We start from the raw sequence: 10180 nt of genomic DNA, 5'->3' as shown, positions 1-10180 counted from the left end.
CCCCCCTGGACTGTAGCCTGAAATCCTCGGTCCATGGTATTTCCCAGACAAGAGTATTAGAATGGGTTGCCATTTCCCTCTCCAGGGGATCTTCCTGACCCAGGAATCAGACCTGTATCTCCTGCATTGGCAAGCAGACTCCTTACCATTAAGTTACCAGAGAAGCCCCATGTGTGTGTGTGCGTGTGCGTGTGTGTGTGTGTGTGTGTGTGTGTGTGTGTGTATAAATATATATACAGCCTTGATGTACTCCTTTCCCAATTTGGAACCAGTCTGTTGTTCCATGTCCAGTTCTAACTGTTGCTTCTTGACCTGCACACAGATTTCTTAGGAAGCAGGTCAAGTGGTCTAGTGTTCCCATCTCTTGAAGAATTTTCCACAGTTTGTTGTGATCCACACAGTCAAAGGCTTTGGCATAGTCAATAAAGCAGAAGTAGATGTTTTTCTGGAACTCTCTGGCTTTATTAATGATTGTAACATTGGTTAAAAACTTTATCTGTCCCTCTTCTGCCCAAACTATTGAACCTCTTGTTTTGCTGGTCTTAGTGTACCCCATTGCTTCCTTCACAGAAAAAATCAGACACTAGACTCCAGAGTTTTGTATTCACAACTGATGAATTAAGAAACACAAGTTATAAATGTAGTTATTCAGATTTAGAATTTGAATACAATAAGTTAATGAGGAAAGCAGTGTCAAGTTTCTTAAACTGAGGAAAGTTGAATAGACTTTTTCAGTTCTAGGCATGTCTTAAAGGGAATGCTATGTCTAAGAATTTTAGTGGTAAAGTTTGATCCAATTAATAGTAGAGGAGAGGGACTATTTGGGGTAACAGTTTCTTTTGTTTTGTTCTTGTACTCTTACATTCAAGCCCTCACAGATACTGATCTCATTTCAAGGACTTTGTCCTTTCTTCTATGCATGTCTGGAGGTTTTCTTATTTAGAGTATTTGATGATCCCTCTCTCTATAGTCATCTATTGCTGCATAACAAATTACCCTAAAATACGACTGAAGCGACTCAGCAGCAGCAGCAGCAGCATAATGCCTTTAAACAAGAATCAGCAACCTGGCCTTTTGTATAACTTGTGAGCCAGTAGTGGTACTTACATTTGTATGTGGTTGACAAAATAAAAATAAGTGTAATATGTTCTGATATGTAAAATTTATATAAAGTTCAAACTTTATAAAGTTTGAATTGAACTTTATAAAGTTCAAATGTCCATAAATACATTTTTGGTATAATATGCCCATGCTTACTTGTTAATTATTGTCTTATTAAGGCTACTTTTATGCTAAAAGAACAGAATTGAATATTTGTAAAAGACACAATATGTTCTGCAAAGGCTAAAGTTTATTCTATCTGGCCATTTACAGAAAAGTTTTGCTGACCCCGTCTTAAAATGATGATGACCATTTATAAACTCTCATGATTTCTGTTCATAAAGATTCAAAGCAGCCAATTCAATAGTTCTGCTTTAAGGTTTCTTATGAGGTTTACAGTCAGATGTTGGCTGAGGCTTGTCAAAAGGTTTGACTGGAGTTAAACAACATCCCCAGCCGACCTCTGACCATGAGGCTGACTTCCACAGTCCACCCTCTTTCCTTCAAATATTCATGTGACTTTCTTAGAAAAAATAGACTGAACTCCATCCAAAGGCCCCAAAGTTTCCACCCTACAAATCATGAACTCAAGTGCAAGGATATTTTCTTCTGTAATAGTTCCAGCTATTCCTTTGCTTCCTTGGGACCGTTTCCTCCTGATGTGAAGGTCTGTGAGCAAAAAGGGCCTAGTTATGGTTCCCATATACTCAGCATGGTATAGTGGTACAGGCAGAGTGAATCTACACAGAACAGTCCTGATCTAAAGGTAGGAGGGCGGCGCACAGGAATCAGTCAGTCAGTAGCACTTCTGAAGTCCAGCTGCACAGTTGCTACAACCACACAGGTCTCATTAAAGCCGACTAGGACCTGGGCAGCCAGCTCTTACAGTAAGGGGCGTGTACACTTATAGTCTCCTAGAGCATCAAGTGTGCAAGCTTGTTTGAGAAATTTCAGGAAACTAAACTTCTTCAGAAGCCTAGAGGAATTTGAGAAGAAATTTTTAAACCATTTTAATTATGGTTTAAAATTTAAAAATATTTATGGTTTAAATATTTTAAACCATTTGAAATATTTATTTAAAAATGAACAATAGAGGTGTATAATATAAAAAGTGAAGCTCTTCCCTCACGCTTCTCCATACAGAAGTAACCACTTCTAACCCCCTTGTACAATTCAGTCTGACTGGCTTTTGTGCCACACAATATTTCTTCCTTAATAGCTGGTATTACTAAATATATTGTTGTACAACTTACATTTCTCAGTTTGAAAGCCCAGAGATCCTATTTTTTAATGTGCGTGCACACATATACTTTCACCCATTCCTTAATGACTCAAATCATTAAAAGTTCAATCCACTTTATCCAGACCACATCTCCTATACCAAACAATGTGAAATGACCTTAATGTTTCTTTGATCTCTGATACACTATGGTCTAGATAACAATTACTTTAGAATTATTTTCTTATTTATTCCCCTCATAACTTTCTTTATGACTCCTCATAATTTGTTGGACATATGGAAAGTGCTCCATAAATATTTATTGTTTTATGCTGCATGCCATTTAAACTGAGCTAGAGTCAGTTCACTGTAAAATTAAGAGCATTGGCTTTGGCCAGAAGCATTTGGGTTCAGGCCCTGGACTTGCCATTTTCAAGCTAATATATCATCTTGGGCAAGTTACTTAACTTATGAGTACTGCTATGTCCTCATGCTCATAAAATGGTGCCAATCATTAGATTTTCCCTTCTCTATTTTTATTTTTCCCTTATTGTCTTAGAAACACCTCATATCTCTCAACACTTCTGGCAGTCTCTTCTTCCCCTGGGTAACCAAAGTAACTACAGAACCAGCCCCCCTTATTCCAGTTGCATTTGAATAGCTTCCCCAGCAGAGTCCTCCATGACAGAGCAGTGGAAAACATTTGGGATTCTCCTACCACTTTCAGACCCAGGTGAAGAGCTGCCTTGTGGTATGAGCTTCATCTTAAAGAGCTGGGGATTTAATAACCTATGGAGAGAAATTAGACCAGTGAAAGATGAGACACAGGAGGTGTCCACAGATCAATTTGTTTCTATTACTCAAAGTTAATGTGAGAACTAATACTAGAAAAATACCTGTTCTTAAAAAAAATTATTGCCTTATAAAACAATGCAAACTGTATTTTAATGGCAAATATAAATAAGTGGTTTGTGTGTGTGCTTAGTTGCTCAGTCATGTCCAGCTCTTTACCATCCTGTGGAATGTTGCCCTCCAGGCTGCTCTGTCCATGGGGATTCTCCAGGCAAGAATACTGGAGTCGGTTGCTATGCCTTCCTCCAGGGGATCTTCCCAAACCAGGGATCAAACCCAGGTCTCCCACATTGCAGGCAGATTCTTTACCACCTGAGCCACCAGGGAAGCCCAAGAAAACTGGAGTGGGCAGCCCAACCCTTCTCCAAGGGATCGTCCCAGCCCAGAAATTGAACTGGGATCTCCTGCATTGCAGGCAGATTCTTAATCAGCTGAGCTACCAGAGAAGCCGAAACATATGGTATGGAATAGAAAATATACTTTATTTAGGCATAAGATTTCATTGGGAATCCATATGTAATAATTTACAAATTATTCTTAGTCTATTCATAAAGGGAATATATTCATATTCAATGTCTTCACTTTTAGGCCCAATAGTTCAACCATCTTTTAACTTCTGTCATAATTGAATTCTTGCTATCTTAATGAATCTTTACTTTTATCTATAAGTATATTATCCCACCCCCAAAGTTCTATTATAATGTATCCAGATGTACACACAATATGAAAAGAACAGGATTTTATATTCCCCAATACTTGCTGTTATAACCCCCAAGGAAGCATCATTGTCTAGTTGAAAAAAATAATTAAACCAAAAGACAAAATTCTGAACTCAACTCGCCATCCCAGTGTACATTACTTGTTAGAGGTGTAAGTACAGCCAGGAATGTTCCTCTTTGCATGTTAGATCCATGACATGAGCTACATTAGATGTCTTCAAAAGGGCCTTCCAGCCCATTAGGAGTTTTTTTGAAAAGGGAGTGTATACATACCTATACCCACACATGACTCCTACACATAGCCCAGTGTATTTACCTTGACCCCCAAATAGCTCAATCAACTTGATGTTTATTCTATTATAGTTTTAAATTTCTGTTTCACTTGGAATTTCATTTTTTCTACTATTCATCAAATACATGTCAAGTAACTACAATTGTATCTTTCATCGAAAAGTGTCGGGGATATGATTCTATGTAAAACACGGTCCCTGCCTTCCCAACTAAGACTTCTTATATGGTTCTTTGGGGCAGTAATCTTCAGTTCGCTTATGACTTCTTGCTGGTGATACCCAGATGTGTCCCCCACAGCAAACCTCTGAAACTGCTGACCTCTGAGCAACCCCTCTTTTAAGACTGGGATGCATCTAGTCTCTCCTTGTTACAGGTGCTAAACTAGAGACCTGATGTTCTTGGCTGGGCTCCAGATAGTTGAGGCAGCTCAGAGAAATATGGTTTTGTAACCACTGTGGCTGTTCCTTGCTATCTACAGTGTCATCACCCCCAAGTAGTGCTTATTTTCCAAGTCTTGGTGGCTTGACTGTGGTGATTTTTTAAATGTAACTTTCATTAAGGTTTATAATACAGTAAAAAAAACTCTCTTCGTCCCCAAAATTTTAGTTTTAGTAATCCATCTTTGAATGTTCATATGCAAAGGCATATTCCCAAAGTGTGTCAGGGACAGACAGATGGCTATATCAGGAGAATTTTCACTAATTAGCACATGCTGACTCTTGACACAGCCTGTTCTTCTGGGAAGTAAAGTGTGATAATTTCTATAATCAGAGATGGCCAGAGAATTGGTATCTAAATCAGACAGAAGGGAAGGAAAAAGTTTATCACTTTAAGAATCCTGAAAATAATTCAGTAGAACTGAACATCTGGAATCAACTTGAACTGAACATTACTATTCTAGACTTGTAGGGCATTGTTCAGCAAATTCCTAAATAAAATATTACTTTTTTTCATGGGAGTCCATTGTTTAAGTTTCCAATGTCCATTATTTTACAATATAGAAGCGGTGATATACTAAGATGATAGTAATAATAATGTATTATTTTGCAAGCTTCAGCATATATTTATGTGTATATATGTACACAAAAGCACGTTGTTGTATTTAGCACTCTGTTGTGAACCTCTATTACTGTGTTTATCAACATACTTTTAATTCACTGTTTACTTTTCTGTTTCCTCTGTGGATTCTAGACAAGGATATTTAGGGACTGTATTTATTGTTCAGTGTTTCACTTTGGTAAAAATGTTTGACAGAATCTGCTAAAGCTAAATATACATGTTCTCCGACTCAGAACTTTTATTCCTTGGTATATATTCAACACAACTGCGTACAGGTATGTATCAATAGATTTGCACATGAATATTCTCAACTAGATGGTGTTCATTAAATACTTATTGTGTGACCTAATGTACTTATGTGTTTTATTTATGACAATGTACTAACAAAAATGTTAAAGTATAGAATTTGAGTACTATTTCAAAATCTTATGACATCTCACCAAAATAGTTTTGCCTGCTTCTAGAGATAAATCATACCCAAGGTTTTGTTTGTTTGTTTAATGTAAAGAATAGATTAATTGGAAATGTAATAATATTCATTTCAAATGCTCAGTTTTAACCTGACAATTTTGTGTATGATTGACTATTTCAGAGAACAGATCCAGTCTGAATTCACTTTTCAAAACAAAAATATGGAAATTAGTTGTCATTTATCCTTTACTTATTGAAAATATGTTTGTTAGATTTTTAAAAGAATATTAGAAAAGTAGAGAGAATGCTTATTAAAGTGATCTTTGTGCCTTGGATATCAATGTAATATAAAATTTCTGACAACATTCAAGGAAAAATATGAGACCAAAAATAATAAATAAACCAAAAACTCTTACCTTCAGTAACAGCCAACTAATTTCTTTTTTATATAATTTTTATTGGAGTATAGTTCAGTCAAAATGCTGTTAGTTTCTGCTGTACAGTAAAGGGAATCAGTTATACCCACTCTTTTTCAGATTTGTTTCCCATATAGGTCATTAGAGAGTATTGGGCAGAGTTTCCTGTGCTATACAGTAGTTCCCATTAGTTTATCTATTTTATATATAGTAGCATGTATGTCGGAGAAGGCAATGGCACCCCACTCCAGTACTATTGCCTGGAGAATCCCATGGATGGAGGGGCCTGGTGGGCTGCAGTCCTTGGGGTCGCTAAGAGTCGGACACGACTGAGTGACTTCACTTTCACCCACTCCAGTGTTCTTGCCTGGAGAATCCCAGGGATGGGGGAGCCTGGTGGGCTGCAGTCTATGGGGTTGTACAGAGTCGGACTCGACTGAAAGAACTTAGCGGCAGCAGCATGTATGTAAATCCCAATCTCCTAATTCATCCTTCTCCCCCATAACCATATGTATGTTTCTTACATCCGTGACTCTATTTCTGTTTTGTAAATAGATTCATCTGTACCATTATTTTGTAAGTTTCCACATATAAGCAATTTCATATGATGTCTGTCTCTCTCTGTGGACTTCATTCAGTATGACATACTCTAGATCCACTCGTGTTGCTGCAAATGGCAGTATTTAGTTCTTTTTATGGCTGAAAAATATCCCACTGTATATATATACCACATGTTTTTTATCCATTATTCATTGATGAACACTTAAGTTGTTTCCATGTCCTGGCTATTGTAAATAGTGCTGCAATGAACAGTGGGGTTCATACACCTTTTCAAATTGTAGTTTTCTCCAGACAGATGCCCAGGAGTGGGATTGGTGCATCATGTGGTAGCGCTATTTTTAGTTTTTTAAAGGAACCTCCATACTGTTCTCCATATTGACTGTATCAATTTACATTTCCACCAACAGTGTAAGAGCATTCCCTTTTCTCCACATCTTCTCCAGCATTTATCGTATGTTATTTTTTTGGTGATAGCCATTCTGACTGGTGTGACATGACCTCATTGTAGTTTTGATTTGCATTTTGCTGATAATTAGTCATGGTGAGCACATTTACATGTGTGTTTTTGCCATTATATGTCTTCTTTGGATAAATATCTATTTAGATCTTCTACCCATTTTTTGATTTTTTTTTAATATTGACCTGCATGAGCAGGTTTATATTTGGCAGATTAATCTCTTGTAGGTCAGTTCATTTGCAAATATTTTCTTTCAATTTGTGGATTGTTGTTTTGTTTATGGTTTCCTTTGCTGTGCAAAAGGTTTTAAGTTTAATTAGGTCTCATTTGTTGATTTTCTTTTTGTTTTCATTACTCTAGGAAACAGATCAAAAAAGACCTTGCTGTGATTTATGCCATAGAGTGTTCTGCCTATGTTTTCTTCTAAGAGTTTTATAGTTTCTGATCTAACTTAGGTCTCTAATCCATTTTAACTTTATTTTTATGTATGGTGTTGAAGAATGCCCTAATTCCACTCATTTACAAGGAGCTGTCTAGTTTTCCTAGCACCACTTATTGAAAAGACTCTCTTTTTTTCCCATTTTATATTCTTGGCCCCTTTGTCATATATTAGGTGATCATAAGTGCATGCACTCATTGGTAAACTGTCTATCCTGATCTGTTGATCTATATTTCTGTTTTTGTGCAAGAACCATACTATTTTGATTACTGTAGCTTTGTAGTGTAGTCTGAAGGTAGTAAGCCTGATTCTTCCAGCTGTTTTCTTTCTCAAGATTGCTTTGGCTATTTGGGGTCTTTTGTGTTTCCATACAAGTTGTATTTTTGTTGTTTTGTTGTTCTAAGTCTGAAAAATGCTGTTGGTAATTTGATAGGGGTTACATTGAATGTGTAGATTACTTTGGATAGTTTAGTCATTTTAGCAATATTGATTCTTCCAGTCCAAGAACATTGTATATCTTTCCATCTGTTTGTGTCATCTTTGATTTCTAAGACCAACTAATTTCTTAAAAGCAAATGTCTTGATATTTCAAGTTTATTTTCCTAACTTAATTTGTATTCCTACTTGCACACCATAATAGAGTTAATTATCACGTTTCTTGGATCACATTGCATAGTGGGTTTCAAATTAATATTTTTAATGCAAGGTATCTTGTGAGAGAAAATACTAAGTAAAGTATTTTTCCGAGTTATGAACACTAGATCTAAACACTTTTTTTGTGTGTAGGATATTATTGACTACTGTTTCTTACCCTTCCAAATTTTTCTTAGCTTTTGGTTAGTATAGAATCTCAGTTCAGTTCAGTTCAGTCACTCTGTCATGTCTGACTCTTTGAGACCTCATGAACCACATCACACCAGGCCTCCCTGTCCATCACCAACTCCCAGAGTTTACCCAAACTCATGTCCATTGAGTCAGCGATGCCATCCAACCCTCTCATCCTCTGTCGTCCCCTTCTCCTCCTGCCCTCAATCTTTCCCAGCGTCAGGATCTTTTCAAATGAGTCAGTTCTTCACATCAGGTGGACAAAGTATTGGAATTTCACCTTCAAATCAGTCCTTCCAGTGAACACCCAGGACTGATCTCCTTTACTGTTTTATTTCATTTTTGTTTCTTTTTGAAAAATGCAAAGTATTACATTGTGAGAGAGTGTAAAGCAGTGGTTGTCTGGGAAAGTGTGAACAAATAGTTAAAGTAGAGAGGGGTTGCATAAAGACTTGAGGAAATTTGAGGATGATGGATTCATTTGATATCTTGATGTAGTTATAGTTCCGCAGATGCATGATGTGTCAAAGCTTATCAAATGAGTATTCTGATTGCGTGCAATTTGTTGTATACCAATTATACTTCAATAATGTGTTAAAATATTTTCCTTAATAATTTAAAAAAAGTAATTTGCTTCCCATTAGTAATTATAATCATTGAAAGAGTAAATGAACTGAAACATTCATCTCTCATGTTCTAAAACTTTGGTTAGCTTCCTCTCTTCTTGGAAATAAATGATGCATCTCGTAAGGAATTAGTATGGGTCTGAGAAGTTCATTTATACAGTTCATGAGGTACTCACAGCAGGTACACTGGGGTGGTTTGCCATTCCCACCTCCAGAGGATCACATTTTGTCAGAACTCTCCACTATGACCCAACCATCTTGGCTGGCTGTACATGGCATGGCTCATAGCCTCATTGAGTTGCACAAGCCCCTTCACCACAACAAGGCAGTGATCCATGAAGGGGATCTTCTAATGAAACATCTACCTCTGTTTCATAGACTGTGCTAAAGCCTTTGAATGTGTGGACCATAACAAACTATAGAAAGCTCTTAAAGTGATGGGAATACCAGACCATCTTACCTGTCTCCTGAGGAACCTGTACGTGAGTCAAGAAACAACAGTTGGAACCCTGTATGGAACAACTGATAGGTTCAAGATCGAGAAAGGAGTACGACAAGGCTGTCTGCTGTCACCCTGTTTTTTTAACCTATATGCTGGACACATCATGAAAAATGCCGGGTTGGATGAGTTTCAAGCTGGAATCAAGAAAGAAACAGCAACCTCAAATGTGCAGATGATACCATTCTAATGGCAGAAAGCAAAGAGGAACTAAAGAACCTCTTGATGAGGGTGAAGGAGGAGAGTTAAAGAGCTGGCTTAAAACTAAATATTAAAAAAAAAAACTTAGATCATGGCATCCAGCCCCAGTACTTCAAGGCAAATAGAGGGGGGAAAGGTAGAAGTATTAGATTTCCTCTTCTTGGGCTCTAAGATCACTGTGGATGGTGATTGCAGCCATAAATTCAGAGGACGATTGCTTCTTGTCTGGAAAATGATGACAAACCTAGATAGTGTGTTGAAAAGCAGAGACATTATTCTGCGGACAAATGGCTGTATAGTCAGTGCTATGATCTTCCCAGTGGTCATGTACGATTGTGAGAGCTGGACCATAAAGGAGGCAGAATGGCAAAGAATTGGTACCTCCAAACTGAGGTGCTGGAGAAGACTCCTGAAATTGCCTTGGACAGCAAGGAGATCAAACCAGTCAATCGTAAGGGAAATCAACCCTGAATCCTCATTGGAAGCACTGATGCTGAAGCTCCT

The sequence above is a fragment of the Cervus canadensis genome, chromosome 3, assembly GCF_019320065.1.
Source record: "Cervus canadensis isolate Bull #8, Minnesota chromosome 3, ASM1932006v1, whole genome shotgun sequence".
NCBI lineage: Eukaryota > Metazoa > Chordata > Mammalia > Artiodactyla > Cervidae > Cervus > Cervus canadensis.
This window is presented reverse-complemented; position numbering follows the sequence as displayed.